Source organism: Orycteropus afer, unplaced genomic scaffold, assembly GCF_000298275.1.
Source record: "Orycteropus afer afer isolate SDZICR_OR568_19922 unplaced genomic scaffold, OryAfe1.0 scaffold00028, whole genome shotgun sequence".
NCBI classification, from domain to species: Eukaryota; Metazoa; Chordata; class Mammalia; order Tubulidentata; family Orycteropodidae; genus Orycteropus; species Orycteropus afer.
This window is the reverse complement of record NW_006921615.1, coordinates 4,331,622-4,350,097: the sequence shown is the minus strand read 5'-3', so window position 1 is coordinate 4,350,097 and position 18,476 is coordinate 4,331,622.

Sequence of the window (18,476 nt, the reverse complement as noted above, 5' to 3'; positions counted from 1 at the left end):
AAAGAAAAACTACAGTATCTGGGTATAGGGCAATAAGAGAAAAAAGGTAGAGAAGGAGAATAATGAAGAAAAAAATGGGAAAAATGCAAAAAGGAAAAAAGGAACAGGGTTAACCATGAGAAAAAAAAGGAAAAAGAAAAATTTGCAACCAGGAACAGGGAAAAGAAAAAGAGCTGAAAACTAGGACCTGGGAGGAGAAGAATAAAGAATAATAGTAAAAAAGACAAATGTATTAATTATAGTAGTAGTTTTAAAACAGACAAAAACAAGCAAACTAAAAACTAGAAAAAAGAAAGAGAGGAAAAAAAGAAAAAGAAAAAGAAAAAAATTGGGGGAGGGGAGGGCAGGGCACCCAGTTTCTGTCTGAGCACGCAGACTGGGATGGAGTTCCTGCGGGCCCAGAAGATGGGTGGGAGTGGAGGATGGCCCCATTTCTGTTCACTAAGGTGTGTGGGGTATAAGAGTAAGAAGGGGAATTTTGCACCTTTCCAGTCGTCCAGATCTGGAGTGTCCTTGGGAATATTGGCAAGCAGAACCTGTTCTTAAGACCCTGGAATCTGGAGAGTGCTATCTCTTTAAATATCCAAAATGGTCAAGCTGCTTGTAAACATTCAAAATGACAGTGCCCTCTGGACAGGCAAAAGTCCACAGCTCAGCCTGCCTTTCTCTTCGCTGGTGCTATGCGTTTCATTCCCCAGCCACCAGAGCAGTCCTCCGTGCAGTCCCTGGCTAGCAAGGCTGATTTTTAGGTTAATTCTTAGGTCCTACCAGCACTTGGCACTCTTCAAGCTGTCTGTGCCGTGCCGTCAGGCTTGCTGAGGATCGCTGCCAGACTGCAGCTCCGTCTGTCTCCTTTTTTGGTATTTTCATGCAAATTCTTCCGCTAGTTGGGGTTTAGTCCATTTCTACATCCTTCCTTTCAAGGCTCAGTGGTCCAGGATTATCTTCTGTGTCTGTTAATTGGTTCCCCTTTTCTTTGTTGAAGAGCGTCTGTGCAGTCTTTCTCCCTATTCCACCATCTTAGTGGAGGCTTCCCTGAACCCACTGAGACTTTTAATTAGCATATTTTGCCTCTACAGTAAGTTGACATGGCTAAGTCAATGAAGACAAATGTCCTCTACTTACCTATATTCTTGTTATGTTCCATCCCGTTGGACCCAACTCATAGTGACCCCTCCTTGGGTTTCTGAGGTGATTTCCCTACTGAAGGAGATTGCTCAACCTTCTTTCCCAGGAGCAGCTGGTGGGTTTGAACAGATATTATTCTGGTTAGCAGTCAAATGCCTTAGGCACTACGCTACCAGAGTTCCCATTTTGTTGTTGTTGTTAGGTACCCTCGAGTCATCTCTGACGAATAGCGACCCTATGCACAGCAGAACAAAACACCACCAGGTCCTGTGCCAGCTCCGCAATCCCTGCTATACTTGAGCCCATCACCGTTGCCACTATGTCAATCCGTCTCGCTGAGGGCCTTCCCCTCTTTCGTCAACCCTCCACCTTACTAAGCATGACATCCTTCTCCAGGGAATGGTCCCTTCTGACAACATGACCAAAGTATGTAAGACGAAGTCTGGCCATTCTTGCTTCCAAGGAGCATTCTGGTTGTACTTCCTCCAGGACAGATTTGTTAGTTCTTTTAGCAGTCCATGGTACTTTCAGCATTCTTTGCCAGCACCACAACTCAAAAGCATCAATTCTTCTTCGGTCTTCCTTCTTCATTGTCCAGCTTTCACATGCATATGAGGTGATTGAAAATACCATGGACTGTGTCAGGTATGCCTTCGTTCTCTAGGAGACATCTTTGGTCTTCAGCACTTGAAAGAGGTCCTTTGCAACCGATATACCCAGTGGAGCTCCCACTACCTCTCATCTTTTCATCCCAGGGCCTTTTATTGTATAACAGCCCCAGTCATAGGAACTCACAATCTGGATTGGACATATTTTAATCTACACACACCCATAATACATATTGTATGTTAAAAGAATGGGAAAAGATTTATAAATAGCAATAAAACACTGTCTTATATATTACTGGAAAACCTTATGAATAACATTGCCTGATACAGTGCTGAAAGATGAGCCCCTCCTCTTGGAAAGCACTCAAAATACAAGTAGCTGCCTTCTCAAAGTAGAATTGACCTTAACGGCATGGATAGAGTAAAGCTTTCTGGACTTTCATATGCTGATGAGGCATGACTCAAAATGAGAAGAAACAGCTGCAAACATCTATTAGTAATCGGGATGTGGAATGTACAAAGTATGAATCTAGGTAAACTAGAAATTGTGAAAAATGAAATGGAATGCTGTGTGGTTTCCTAAATTCTTTTGTGGGCAGGAATCACCTCAGAAAAAGGAGGAAATGATTAGGGGAATTGTTCTTTCAGACAAGAAAGGAGGGGCATGGCCTCCTCTTCTAGCTAGATCCACTGGGGACAGAAGAAAGGGGACAGCGGTAGCAGGATAGATTTTTTTTCTTGTGTTTCCATCTTTTCTTTTTTGGTTGAGTTGAGGTCACACAGCATGACTGGGACAGAGGAGAATGAAGTATGGTCTCCCAAGCTGCCTTTGACCTCCAAGAAGTGTTCCAGAACTTGAAAGCTCCTGCAGGTCATGTGAACTAGAGGAGATACAGAGATGGTTGACTTCAGAACCAGGGGACTTGTGAATCCCAAGGGAATAAGGAGTGATGGGACTTGACAGCAGAGTCTGAGGTGGACCCTCTGGGTTGGGCCTGAGTTGGGGTTTTTGCACAGGCTCACAGATTCATTCAACCAGGTGCCCCCACAGGTGCTGACCAAGGCATAAATTACTCCAGCAGCAAATGTCACCCTCAATATCAGCAAGTAGCAACTAAGAGGACATGAGACATTGATTGCCTCAGAGGCCAAGGAGGACTGGGAGTTCTGGTCCCACACAAGGACACTTTCACCCCACAACCATCCTGAGGATGTAGTAAGTCCTGCTTCATTCTCCCAGAGCCAGGCAAAGAAGGAGGAAAGACACTTTTAAGAGATAGTGCATTTCATCTAAAGAATTTACTCATCCAGATGAATTTTTATCAACCTTAATAGGAAATTGAAGGAGCTCTGGTGGCACTGTGATTAAGGCATTGGCCTGCTAACCAAAAGGTAGGTGGTTTGAACCCACCAGCTGCTCCACAGGAGGAAGATGAGGCAATCTACTCCCCCAAAGATTTACATCCTTGGAAACCCAATGGGGGTTGCTAGAAGTTGGAATTGACTCCATGGCAGTGGGTTTGGTTTTTATTTTTTAATGGGAAATTGAGCCTTGAATGGATTAAATGTTTAAACTTAAGCAAGCCTATATACAGGGAAAGAAATGGAAATAGCGTAAACCAAGTCAAACCCTTTGCCGTGGAGTCGACTCTGGCTCATAGCAACCCTATAGGGTAGAGTAGAACTAACTGCTCCGTAAGGCTTCCAAGGCTGTAATCTTTACAGACGCAGGCTGCTTCATACTTCTCCCACCACCAAGAGGCTGGTGAGTTCAAACTGCTAACCTTCGATTAGCAGCCAAACACTTGACCACTGTGCCACCAGGGTTTCTTGGAAATAACATAAAGAGACTAAATTTAGCTTTCCCCTGCAACCTGGGAAGTGATATGTAAGGGGCAGGTGTGCTTTGTAAATGAATAATCACAGAAAAAATAAACTCCAAATTCTTTGCACACTTGAGCTGTCGTATAAATAATTTTACCACCTGCTGTCTCCTATTTCCTCTGTGTTTTATGAACTGAAAGACTTCGTTTAAGATTAGAGAACTTTGGGAGCTGGAGGTGAACACATACCCCATGAACTTTCACGATACTTATCACTGCTTAAGGGAGCTCTGGTGGCATAGTGCCTAAGGCATTCAACTGCTAACCAGAAGGCTGGCAGTTCAAATCCACCAGCCACTCCTCAGAAGGAAGATTGAGCAGTCTACTTCCATAGTGATACCACCTCGGAAACCCACGGAGGGATTGTTATGAGTTTGATCCTACTCTACTGCAGTGAGTTTAGTAGATCACTGCTTAAAGAGCCCTAGTGGTGCAAGTTAAGCACGCAGCTGCTTATCAAAAGTTTGGAAGTTTTAATCCACCCAGTGGCTCCACCAGAGAAAGACCTTACAATCTGCTCCCATAAAGATTACAGCCTCAAAAACCCTATGGGACAGTTCTACTCTGTCACATGGGGTTGTTGTGAGTCTAAATTAACTCGACGGCACCTAACAACAATGTCAGTGTCTTAAGTCTCTGCGGGACACAATCGGTTTGTACTCGGCTACTAACAGAAAAGTTGGTGGTTGGAACTCACTAGCTGCTCCATGGGAGAAGGATGTGGCAGGTTGCTTCCATAAAGATTCAGGGGTGGAAACCTTACTGGAGCAGGTCTACTCTGTCCCAGAGGGTCGCTGTGGTAGTTAAGGTTGTGTGTCAACTTGACTGAGCCTGGTTTTAAGAGGCTATAGAGCTGAATGTAGTGATTCCCCATGATGAAATTGGTAATCAACTCCACGGTGGAATTTGCTGTGAGCAGCTGAGTAGCTGCCTTAGGGATGTGGTCTGTTCCCAGTACATAAGAAGACACTCTGGGAAAGGTCTTGACTTTTTGGGATGCTTGGATATTGCATTTAGCCAAGTCTTCATTCAGGGTCGGCCATGTTGCCTGCCCATCTTGGGACTGTTTCTATCCCAAGAGTGGCCTGCCATGTTGCTTAATAATCTTGGGACCTTGCCATTTCATTCATTGACCTTGGGTTTGTCAGCCTCAGCACGCAGTAGCTGCCTGATTTCAGAGCTGAAGCCCAAGGTCAAGGGGCTTTCATCCAGCCCCTAGAGCTGGCACTTTGAACCTGGACGTCTAGCCTCCTAAACTGTAAGAGAGTAAATCCCTGTTTGTTAAAGCCATCCACTTGTGGTATTTCTGTCAGAGTGACACTAGAGAACCAAAACAGTCGCTATGAGTCGTAATTAACTCAATGGCAGTGGGTTTGGGTTTTGAGTAAGAGAAATTAATTACAGCAAAAATAATATTAGTTACCACAGGGGTAACCATAAGCTTCATTTGTATATTCAATTTAATACAAACTGGGGTGAAGGAAAGGAACTCTGGTGGCATAGTGGTTAAGGCATTCAACTGCTAACCAAAAGGTCAGCAGTTGAAATCCACCAGTCGCCATGGGAGAAAGATGAGGCAGTCTGCTTCCCTAAAGATTTATGGCCCTAGAAATCCTATAGGACAGTTCTACGCTGTCCTATACGGACACTATGAGTTGAAGTCAGCTGGATGACAGTGGGTTTGATTTTCTTTTTTGTTGGACCTGTGGAAGTGTTCTAAAGGAAAAAAAAATGTCAGCAATTCATAGCTATTCTGGTCAATTTACAAAAATACATCTCTATCAAGGTTGGGCAATCTACTTCTGTAGTGATACTGCCTCGAAAACCCAAGGAGGGGTCGCTATGAGTCGAATCTGACTCAACGGCACGTAACAACAACAATAACAATCAATATTTAAACAAATTAAATTAATCGTTCTTAGACTGCACTTCTTCAATGAAATAATCCTTTTTTAATTTAAAATTTACCTTTCTTATGTGATTCACAGGGTGAATCTGGGACATAGGCAAAGAAAATACTCTCATCTCTAATTTAAGAGAGGGAACTGAGTAAAAGTAGTACTATGACTTGTCCAGAGTTGCAAAACTATCAAGTAGAAAAGACTTAATAATGATCAAATTCAGAGCTTCTGAGTCCTAGCCTAATGTTCATTTCACAACATCCGTTATTTTCAAGGATTTATTACAGGAAACTTCTTCCCCTCCCCCCCGCACATAAAATGTGTCACAGAGCCTTGGGTGTGAAGTGGGATCCATAGTGCTGGCCAGTCCGTCCGACGCCATGGGTGCCTCTTGGAAGGTGTTTCTGCAGAATCCCAGGGCTCCGTGAAAAACAATCTGAAAATCACAGTCACACCACGCTGCTTCCACATCACTTTAGCCTCCTGTTTCCAGCCGTAATTACTTGGTGCTTAGAGCAGAGAGAGTTTGACATCAACTTGAAGGACAAGTAATTTAGAGCACAAGGTAAATCAAGAAATGGGAGTGTATGGTAAACGGAAACCACCAATTAAATTTCAAGACATGGAAGCGGTTTAACTTATCATCTTCCAGCAAACTGTCATTAGTGTCTGGACAAGTGCTTTGGACCAATTAATTGTTTAAATATTATGACTTTCTATGATGTGGACATTCTGCAGCCCAGTCAGAATTGAGAGGCTAATGAGGAGGATTCTCAGGGCGAAAACATCTGGCTACCCATTAGGGTTGGAAGCTCTCCATCTGCATGAGAAAGCAGGCCAGTCCAGAGAGGGAATTCCACAAAAGGTGACAGCAACAAGATCACATTCATGCACTGCCATATGTGCCTCTAAGCAGCTGTTCAGACAATTATGCCAATGAGAGGCGAGCCTTTTTTCAGAAGGTGGGTTCCAAGCCCACTCTTTTTAAAGCTACCTGTGCAAGACAGTTCCAACTGGGGTTTTGCAAACACTCTGGTGAACCCCTCCTGGACACAGCAGAGATTTGCAAAGGAACTCTGAATTGGAGGACTCAGTCCCACCTTTTGATACCCCTCTGAAAAGTCAATTTTAAAATGTTTCATCATAGGAATACGTACCTTGGGTTAAAAAAAAAAAATAAAAACTTACGGAAGTATGAATAATGAAAAGCTATAGCTCCCCTCCCACAGTTCACACCCCAGCATAATCCCCAGAATGAAAATTATTTTATTTATTTATTTTTATTGTGATTTGGGTGAAAGTTTCCAGTGCAAATTGGTTCTGAATAAATAATTCATACATATTTTGTTTTATGACATTGATTGCAATCCCCACAATGTAACAGCATTCATCCCACTTCCTCCCTGTTTACCATTTCGCTTCTTCCTTCTTCCCTATCCCTTTTTGTCTTCTGAGCTTTATACCTGGGCAAATGCTACCCTTTTGATTTCACACGATTGATTGCTCTGAGTGTGTACCTCCCTGCTGTTACTGTTCACTTTATCGTCCTGGTATTATTTGTTTGAAAGCTGTGCCGCAGGGGTGACTTCTGTTCCAGGCATGGAGGATGTCTAAGGGCAACAGTCTCAGGGGTTCTACCAGTCTCTATCAGACCAAAAAATCTGATCATTTTTATAATTTTGAGTTTTGTTCCACATATTTCTCCTGTGCTATCAAAGACCTACTATTCTAATCCCTTCCAGAGCAATCAGCTATGGTGGTCAGCAATATCTAGTTCTTCTGATCTGAGGGAAAAAGTTTTTTTTAACTACTTTAATTATTTCTGGTCTTATTCTTACTATTGACTCATGCCTTTAAATAATATGCTAACACTGCTTTTTCTTGACATACAATTTTCTGCAATTATTTACCTTACTTGTTCCAAGATGGATTTCTTCATTTTTTTCTGGCAGTCCATGGTATATTCAATATTCTTCACTAATGCCACAATTCAAAAGCATCAATTACTTTTAGGCCTTCCTTATTTATTGTCCAAGGAGCTCTGGTGGCATAGTGCCTAAGGCATTTGACTGCTAACCAGAAAGTTGGTGGTTCAAACCCACCAGCCATACCACGGAAGGAAGACTGGGCAGTCTGCTTCTGTGAAGATTTACCTTCTTGGAAACCCAAAGGGGGTCACTATGAGTTGGAATAGACTCGATGTCAGTGAGCTTGTTTTTTTTGTTTTATTTATTGTTCAGCTTCCACATGCATGAGGCTATTGAAAATACCATGGCTTGGGTCAGTGCATCATGCTCCTCAAGGTGACATCTTTACTTTTAGATGCTTTAAAGAGATCTTTTGGAACACATTTGTCCAGTGTCATTTGGCTCCTACTTTCATGGACTTGATCATGGATCCAAGTAAAATGAGATCGCTAACAAGTTCAATCTTTTCTCCATTTATTGGGATATTTGTCCACTTGTAAGAATTTTTGTTTTCTTTGTGGTGAGGTATCATTCCTACTGAAGGCTGTATATTCTTTGATCTTCATCAGTAAGTGCTTCAAGTCTTCTTCACTTTCACCAAGCAAGGTTGTGTCATTTGCATATTGTAAGTTGTTAATGAGTCTTCTTCCAATCCTAATGCCACATTCTTCATATAATCCATTTTCTCGTATGATTTGTTCAGTATATAGATTAAGGATGGTGAAAGGATACAACCCTGATGCACACCTTTCCAAACTTTAAACCATGCAGTATACCCTTGTTCTGTTCAAACCACTATCTCTTTGTCTGTATATGAGTTCTTCATAAGCACAATTAAGTGTTCTGGAATTCCCATTCTTTGCAATGTTATCTGTAGTTTGTTATGATCCACACAGTCAAATGCTTTTCCATAGACAAATAAAGCACAAGTAAACATCTTTCTCTGCTTTTGGCCAAGATCCCTCTGACATCAGCAATGATATCCCTCATTCCACATCCTTTTCTAAACTTTGCTTGAATTTCTGGCAGTTCCCTATTCATGTGCTGCTGCAACCATTTTGAGTTATCTTCAGCAAAACTTTAGTTATATATAATATTAATGATATTGTTCAATATTTTACACATTCTGTTGGATTACCTTTCTTTAGAATGGACACATATATGGAGCTCTTCCAATTGTTGGCTAGGTAGAGCTGTCTTCAAAATTTCTTGGTATAGACAAGAGAGCACTTCCAGTGTTGCATTCATTTGTTGAAACATCTCAGTGGGCATTCCATCTAATCCTGAAGCCTTGTTTTTCACCAATATCTTTAGTGCAGCTTGGACTTCTTTCTTCAGTACCATAGGTTCTTGATCATATGCTACTTTTATGCCCACACAAATAAATAATACGCTGTGGTGGAGAGATATTGTGGTCTCCTTTGTCTTTTTCCTTTAGTAATAGAACCCCAAAGTTATAGCTGGCTGCAGAAATAAATTAAAGACAACATTTCTCAACTCTCCTCTCAGTGGGGTATAGCCATGTGATGTGATTCTAGCCAATAAGATGTGAGCAAAAGTAAAGTATGAAATTTCTAGAAGTTTCATGTCCTTAAAAGGAATAAATATGCTCTCCCTTGGCCTTTTTCCTTCTCATGGCTCAGATGCAAATGTGGCAGCAAGACTGAAGCCGGCTGAGTTAGGTTACAAGATGAAAGTCTTTGTGTAGAGAATGGTAAAGGAAGAAGACAGAAGTTGGGACACCAATACCATAGAGCTGCCATATCTGCCCCAGATGTTTATGAATTGACTATTTCATAAATATCCATCTCATTTAAGATACTGGTATATTTAATCTTTGTGATAGCAGCCAGAACATGTATCCTAACTAATGAAAGAGTTTAGCATCAGAAGTGGGATGCTAAACAATAACTCCTAAAATATGTGGCATTGGCTCCAAGTGGGAAATCTGATGACCTTTGTAATAGTGTCCAAACACATTTGATTTTTTTTTTTTTTTTAAAGAAAAGATAAAATTTTCTCTTACAGTGTTTTGAAAGGTAATTCTCATTCCAATTAGGCTCATATTTCTAGAATTGTTTGAGAAAGTCTAAATTTTTGTTTATGTTGACTATTTAAGAAAAAAAAAATTATGGTGATTTGGGTAAAACTTTACAGAGCAAATCAGTTTTCCATTCAACAATTCACACACATTTCGCTTCATGTTGTTGACTGAAATCCCTTCAATGTAACATCACTTCTCCCACTTCCTCCCTGTGTTTCTCATTTCCATTCTTCCTTCCCTCCTAACCCTTCCTGCCTTCTGAACTTTGTCCTTGGGCAAATGCTGTCCTTTCTATCTGAAATGGTGCATTGTTCTCAGAAGCACGTACCTCCCTAGAATTATTGTTCAGTCTGCAGACTTGCCTATTGTTTGTCTGAAAATTGAGCTATGGGAGTGAGTTCAATTCCAGATCCAAAGTTGTGACCAAGGGCCATAGTCTCAGGGGTTCCACCAGTATCTATCCAGCTAGTCAGTCTGTTTTATTTATGTTTTTTGAGTATTGTTCCATCTTTTTCTCGCACTCTATTGAGGACCTTCTACTATGACCCCTTTAGAGCAGTCAGCTGTAGTAACCAGGCACTATCTAGTTCTTCTGGTTTGAGTTGTGGAGGCTGAGGTTCGTTAGGACTTTGGTCCATCACTCTTTTGGACTAATTGCTTCCATGTGTCTTTGATTTCCTTCACTCTTCCTTGCTCCTCTTCACTCTTCTTTGCTCCGGATGGGGAAGGACCAATAGTTTTACCTTAGGCCTTTCACAAACTTTTAAGACCCCACTTGCTACTCACTAAAGTAGGATGTCCAACTGTGTCTTTGTAGACTATGTTGTGCCCATGGACCTTGATGTCCTCTGAGACTATGGTCCTGACTCTACTCCCTCAGGGTTTTTTGTTATGACTCAGAAGTTTTCCTAACTTTGTATGCTCTGCTATATTCTGATTATATTTGTAATATATGTAAACACATATGTAGGAATATCCTCTGTCAAACCTATGCATATTTGCAGGTATAGTTCCATTCTTCCCAAACCTGTTCAGCTTGTCTATCTATGCATCCACTTACAGATTATTGATCATTGTTATTACTTCTACTGCAAGATTATGTATGAATCAGTATGCTTTGTCTTTACCAAGTTACTATGTGTCTATCTTCTAGTTAGTCATTTACCTTTCATTCCCCTCCCACCCCTGGTAACTGTCAAAGCATATTTCTTTTTGTGTGAAAACGTTTTCTTGACTTTTTACAATAGTGGTCTCATACAATATTTGTCCTTTTGTGACTGGCTAATTTCACTCAGCACGATGTCCTCTAGGTTCATCCATGTTATGAGATATTTTACAGATTGATTGTTGTTTTTTAACATTTTGTAGTATTTCATTGTGTGTATCCATTAATTATTCATTGTGTGTATCAGTTTGTTTATCCATTCATCTGTTGATGGACATTTAGTTTGTTTTTATTTTTTGTGAATAGTGCTGCAATGCACATGGGTGTGCATATATCTTTTTTTGTGTGTCATAGCTCTTATTTCTCTAGGATGTATACCTAGTAGTAAGATTGCTGGGTCATATGGCATTTCTATTTCCAGTTTTTTAAGGAAATGTTTTCCACAATGCTTGCACCATTTTACAGTCCCACCAGCAGTATATGAGAATTCTAGTTTCTCTACACCATTGGCAGCATTTGTTGTTTTCTGTTTTTTTGAACTTTGCTATTAGTGCTGGAGTAAGATGATATCTCATTGTTGTTTTGACTTACATTTTTCTAATATGCTAGGAGCTCTGGTAGCATAGTGGCTAAGGCACTTGACTGCTAACCAGAAGGCTGGCGGTTCAAACCCACCAGCCACTCCTCGGAAGGAAGGTTGGGCAATCCTACTTCCGTAGTGATACTGCCTCGGAAACCCAAGGAGGGGTCGCTATGAGTCAGGGCTGACTCGACGGCACATAACAACAACAACAACAATATGCTATCAATCACAAGCATTTCTTCACGTATTTGTTGACTACCTGAATGTCTTCTTTGGTGAAATGTCTGTTCATGTCCTGTGCTCACTTTTTAATTGGATTATTTGTCTTTTTGTTGTTGAAGTGCTGAAATTTTCTATTCATTTTAGAGATTAGCCCCTTGTTTGATATGTCATTACCAAAAAAAATTTCCCAGTTTGTGGGTTCTCTTTGTACTCTTTTGGTGAAATCTTTTAATTTGCTTAAGTGTTTGATTTTTAGGAGGTCTGTAGTAGTTAAATTGTGGGTCGACTTGGCTGGGCCTTGGGTGTGAGTGGCTTGGCGTCTGGGTATAGTTATTCCATACAATGAGATTACATGTTGTTTTAGTTTTCTATTGCTGGTCTAACAGAAATAACACACGTGGATGGCTTTAGCAAACAGGAGTTTATTTTCTTACAGTTTAGGAGTTTAGAAGTCTGGAAGTTCAAGTGCTAGAAGCCTGGAAGTTCAAGTGCTAGAAGTCTGGAAGTTCAAGTGCAGGAAGTCTGAGTTCAAAGTGTTAGCTCTAGGGACTGGGTGAAGGCCCCTCGACTTTGGGCTTCAGTTCTGCCTCTTGCTTTGGGCCCACTGAAGCTGGAGGCATCTCTTAACTTAGGCAGCTACTGGCTGCTGAGGCTGACAAATCCAAGGTCAACAAGTCAAATAGCACAGTCCCAAGATTATCAAGCCACACAGTAGGCCACTAGTTCACATCCAGAAACAGCCCCAAAATTGGCAGGCCACATGAGAACCAAGATAAGGTCCCAGTCTTCTATTTTGTCTTCTGGTGTTTATGTGTATGTATATAGTATTAGGGACCCTAAGTTTGTCCCTACTTTTTCCTTGATGGTCTTTATAGTGTCAAGTTTTACATTCAGATCTTAGATCCAACTTGAATTTGTTTTGTTTATAGTGTAAGAAATGGGTCCTGTATCATTTTTCTGTAAATGGATATTCAGTTTAGCAGTACAGTTTGCTAAAGAAATTACCTACCTCTTTCACATTTAATGCATTCTGGCCCTTTGTTAAAGGTCAGCTGTCCATAGGTGGATGGATTTACTTCTGTTCCATTGGTCTTTGTGTCTGTTGTTGTATCGATACCAGGCTGTTTTAACTACCATGGCTGTTCAGTAGGTTTTACAACCAGGAAGTATGAGGCCTATTACTTTGTTCTTCTTTAGTAGTGCTTTACTTCTCCAAGGTTTCCTTGCTTTCCATTTAAATTTGGTGATGAATTTTTCCATCTCTTAAAGGAATAATGATGGAATGTGGGTCAGGATTGCATTATATCTATAGGTCACTTTGGGTAGTATTGACGTTTTCATAATACTAAATCTTCCTATCCATGAGCATGGTATAATCTTCCATTTATATAGTTCTCTTTTGGTTTCTTGTAGTAGTGTTTTATAGTTTTCTTTGTATAGATCTTTTGTGTCTCTGGTTAGATTTATTCTTAAGTACTTCATCTTTTGGGTGATTATTGTAAACGTTATTGTTTCCCTGGTTTCTTTTACAGAGTTCTCTTTGTTAGTGTAAAGGAATTCAACTAAATTTTGTATGTTCATTTTGTACCCTGCCACTTTGCTGAATCTTTCAATTAGTTCCAGTAATTTTCTGGCTGAATCTTTGGGGGTTTCTGGTATAGAGTCATATCATCTGCACATAGAGATAGTTTTACTTCTTCTTTGCTAATTTGATTTTTTTTTTTTTTTCCTCTCTTGCTGGCTAAGACTTGCAATACAGTACTGAATAAGGGTGGTGATGAAGGGCATCCTTGTCCGGTACCTGTTCGTAAGGGGAATGCTTCCAGTCTTTTTACATTGAGAATAATGTTGGCCATTGGTTTTGTATATATGCCCTCAATTATGTTGAGAAATGTCTCTTCTTTTCCAATTTTTGTTTAGCATTTTTATCAGGAATGGATGTTGGATTTTGTATTTTCATTACTTTTTACTCTCTGTAGGTATGTCTTATGCAAGAAATGAATTTAGGCAAGAGTTAGCCAGCTTGAAAGCATAGTAGAATGAAATACATTTCTGCTTAGGAGGTTTTTGAAACACTTTTCTCGAGTGTTCTTTGGCAGACAATGGGAGCCAGTTCAGTTGAAAATAATCAGACTAATACTGTTGCTTTCCTACCCAAACCTATTGCTTCACATGGCCTCAGGAATTTGTCATAATATCGTAAGTGTAGAGTTTGTACCACACACCAGGCAGTGAGTAAAAGAGGAGACACTTCACATTTAACAAGTTTTTCCAGAAAAGACATGTGGTTATGATTATTAACCAGGCAACTGAATGGAATAAAATACACCAAAAATGGGTTGAGAATCCACAAGACTGGACTTCAAAAATATGTAATTATTCAACCTCTAAAGCAACCCTTAGGATCCTCAGAACTGAACTTAAAGGAGAGTATGCCCTTCAGTATCAATTCAGATGTGGCCATGGGGGATAATTGATGAAGGAATCTCTCAGGGCAAAGCTGAAGTCCACAGGGGACACTGGGCAAGAAGGTTCTCAGATAGAGTAAGAGTCTGAATGAGAACCTACTTTGCTGCCAGGGCAGGAGTTTTTGCAATGCTAGCCCAGTTGGATTTGTTCATTGTTGTTTCACTCCCTTACTTTCCTGAAAGTTTTGTTGTTGTTGTTGTTGTTATCCTATTCCTAATTCACCATAATATTTTGGTAGTGGAGGTGAGAGAACAGATAACATGTCTTTCAGAGGATGATAATTTGAGTCACAGGTAGTCCTGATGGAGAGGACTTCATTCAAAGAGCCTAGGTTTGGAAGTGATTGTTGTAGCTGGACAGAACTATGAGTTGTTTTACTTGTGGAGGGGACAAGTGTGTTTTATATATAGGAAGAAGAGTAGGCATGAATATTTGAATCAGGGCATGGACTGTAGCAGAGACTGCTAGTTATCCCCCAACATGCATTCTCTCCTCTTCTGCCAGCAATAGAATTACCTGAAGTTTAGTTCAATGCATTACTCTGTAGCCAAAGGCCATATTTCTCTGCCTACTTAGCAACTGGGTTTTACCATATGACTTGGTTCTAGCCCATAGGATATGAGAAGAAACTATATATGCCGTATCTTTGGAGGCTGTTAAAAGAAATAGGTATGTTGTTCTTCCGTTTCCCTTTGCTGCTGGCTGAAAGATAGATAGTGAGAGCTAAAGTAGCCATCTTCGATTGCAAGAGAGCAGCTATTTTAAATGAGAAACTGTGAGTTAAGGATGACAGAGAAACAAATAGACGGAATCTTGATCCCCAATATCTGGAGGGCTTATGTTCAGACCGTAATATTGAGAAAAACACATTTCTTTCATGTTTATTTGAGTTTTTGTTAGAACAACTCAACCATGTATTATAAATAATGCAAGTTTATGATCAAGTAGCATATCTCATTATAACTATTTCGCTTAATTATTATTCTTTTTTATTGTAAGTGGCTAATACTAATAATATTATCAGCAATAATAATCTGTAGCAAGTCTCTACTGTAATGCAAAGACTGGATTTTAGCCAACACTTGCAGGACCTGGAACAAGAAATAGAGAACCTCTCAGTAACTGAGTCCATTCTCATCTCTGCTTCTGCAAACCAGTTTTCTCTCCTCTGGTTGGCATATGGCTAAATATGATTGAACTGGTCCTTTATATCATTTCCTAACAGAGACAGATCAGAATCTTAGTGCTAATGTCTGAGTTCCCAGGATGGGTGATGTGGTAGTTAAATTTGTATGTCAACTTGGCTGGGCCTGGTTGAGTGGCTGGGCAGCTGGTGGTAGTTATTCCCCGTGATGAGACTGGCAATCAACTCCATGGTGGGATCTACCATAAGCAGCTGAATAGCTGCCTTTGGGATGTGGTCTGCTTCCTATATATAAGGAGGAGCCTTGGGGATAGTCTCTAGCTTATGGCACACTTGGACCCTGCATGTAGCCGTGTCGTTGTTCAGCAGCCTGTCATGCTCTGCTGACCTTGGGACTTACAATGGATTTGAATTAATGGCCTGCAGTGTGTTGGTAATATCGGGACTATGCCTTTTTACTCGTCAACCTTGGGTTTGTTAGCCTCAGTACCCAGCAGCTGTCTGAGCGAAAAAATGCCTATAGTTCCAGTGGGCTGGGAGCAGGAGGCAGAGCTGGACCCCAAGGTTGAGGAGTTTTCACCCAGCCCCTAGAACCTGGCACTTTGAACTTGGACTTAAAGCCTCCAAACCGTAAGATAATAAATTCCTGTTTGTTAAGGCCATCCCATTTGTGGTATATTCTTGTCAGAGTGTCACTAGGTAACCAGAATAGGTGATCTGGCCCAGCTTTGGGCCACTTCTAATTCAATTGACCTATAGACTGGTTATTAAAGAAGAAAGTTCTCAGAAAAGGTTTGTGTTGGATGCATAGGTAATGTATGAGTCTAATACATGATTAAATTACATGTTGATCTGTATTATGCTTTATGTTGCTAAGACTTTGGAGAAACAGGAACTCCAATTCAAAGGAGAATGTCAAAAGAGTATTTATGGCAGCAATTACCAACGTGTGTCCAACACACATCCGAGGATCCCTGAAATACTTTGCGGTGGTACATAAAGTCAAATCTATTTCATGGTACCCACCAGCCACTCCTCAGAAGGAAGATGGGGCAATCTACTTCCATAGTCATACTGCCTCAGAAACCAAAGAGGGGGTCTCTCTGAGTTGGGTCCGACTCAACGGCACATAACAACAACAAACTATGACAATTTCCTTTTTTTACTGTGTTGATATTCCCACTGATGGTGCAAAAACAAAGGAGGGTAAAACTGCTGGCACCTTAGCATAAACCATGGCAGTGATAAGTATTCTTCATTACTACACACAGTAAAAAAAAAAAAAAAGAAAAGAAAAGATGTACCTAAGAATGACTTTGATGAAACAGTGATTATCAATTTTATCAAAACTTAACCCTAAATACCTATCTTTTAATATTCTGTGCATACATATAGTACTTCTGATGTACACAGTATGATGGCTATCTTGAGGAAAATTATTGCTGCAATTGTTGTTTGATTGCAAGCTGAATTAGCAACTTGTTTATGGAACACCCATTTGACTTGAAAAGACAACTGATAGACAAACTCTAGTTATTCAGACTTGAGTACTTAACAGTTATTTTCTCAATATGAGTGAAATGAGCCTGTTGCTGTAAAGAAACAAACAAGCAAACAAAAACTGATAATCTATATTCCTAATGCTAAAATTCAAGTTTTAAAGTGAACATTATAATTCTGGAAAACTGCTGTTACTAACATGAGATTAACAGCTTCCCAATACTTAAAGATTTTCTGATGGGACCATTGGTGATATTAAATAATTTTAAATATTATACAGTAAAATGTGTCAACAATCAGAAGATCTGCATACTTCAGTGAACCATATTTTCCAAATGAAGAAAGCATAATGTTACAAATCATGTGTGGTTAAAAGATACAATCCAAGTTCAAAACAGATCGATGGATTTTAATGTAGAAAACCACAAAAAAAGATTATTGTTATGGTTTCAGATTCTGTATTTCAACTAACTTTTAGGAAACCTTCACTATTGAGTTTTAGTGTAGTATCAAAGAATAATATACACAATTATCTGAAAAGACTCTTGAAATACTCTTCCCTTTTTCAGCTACATATCTAATTGAGGCTAGATTTTCTTTATATACTTCTATCGAAATAAAATATTGCCAAGATATTACTTGAAGAAGCAGATATGAGTGTCCAGACATCTATTAAACCAGACATTAAAGAGATTTGCAAAAAATGTACAATAATGCTATCTTTACATTTTTAACTTTTTATTGTGATTTGGGTGAAAGTTTACAGAGCAAATTGGTTTTCCATTCAACAATTAATACACCTTTTGTTTTGTGACATTGATTGCAATCGCCACAATGGAACAGCACTCTTCCCACTCCCTTCCTGCACTTACTGTTTCCATTCATCCTTCTTTTCTATCCTGTCCTGCCTTCAAAGCTTTATCCCTGGCCAAATGTGGCCCTTTTTATCTTGTATGGTTGATTGTTCTAAGGCATGCATACCTTCCTGGTATTATTGCTTACCTTATGAAAGTTGAGCCATGGGGGTGAGTTCAGTTCTAGACCTGAAGGGTGTCTAATGGCCATAATTTCAGGGGTCTATATTTTTTTGCTTAGGATAATGTAGTTTTCATAAATATGTGTTACATTTATGTATCATGAGTTTATTATTGTTATTCTAATTGAATTAATAACTAAGTTTATAATTTCTCAGTTTTAATTTATAATGAGTTGGGGTTGACTAGACAGCACATAACAACAACAACAACAACGTAGTAAATATAATAGATATAGTTCACATAAACAAAATCTCTTTGGTTCCTTGATAATTTTTAATACTGTAAAGAGGTCCTGATATTTAATGCACAATCTATTGTGGAATAATGACATACACACATATCTGCTTATTGCAAAAAAAAAAAAAAGAGAGAGAAAAGAGGAAAATCTCTACAAATTAATGACATCAGTTACATATAGGGGATGGATAGAAACATGGTGGATATAAATGAAATGGAAAGAATGAGATAGTGGGTAAGGTACATGGCTGCTAACCAGAAGATTAGCAGTTCAAACCACCAGCATCCCCACAGGAGGAAGATGAGGCAATCTACTTTCTTAAAGATTTACATATAGCCTTGGAAACCCAATGGGGGTCACTATGAGTTGGAATCAACTCAACGTTTATTGACTTTTGTACCACATTGATATGTTACATACTGCGGTGTAGTAAATTACTTAGTGTGGCTTTTCTACCCATAAATCTTTGTAAACTCCAAGGTGGGAATTGCTATTAGCAACTGAGGAGATCCTGATTTTAAAGTCGCCCACCTGGGTTATTTCTGTTGGGCGTGGCACAATACAATGTTCTGGGAGGTTCCCACTCT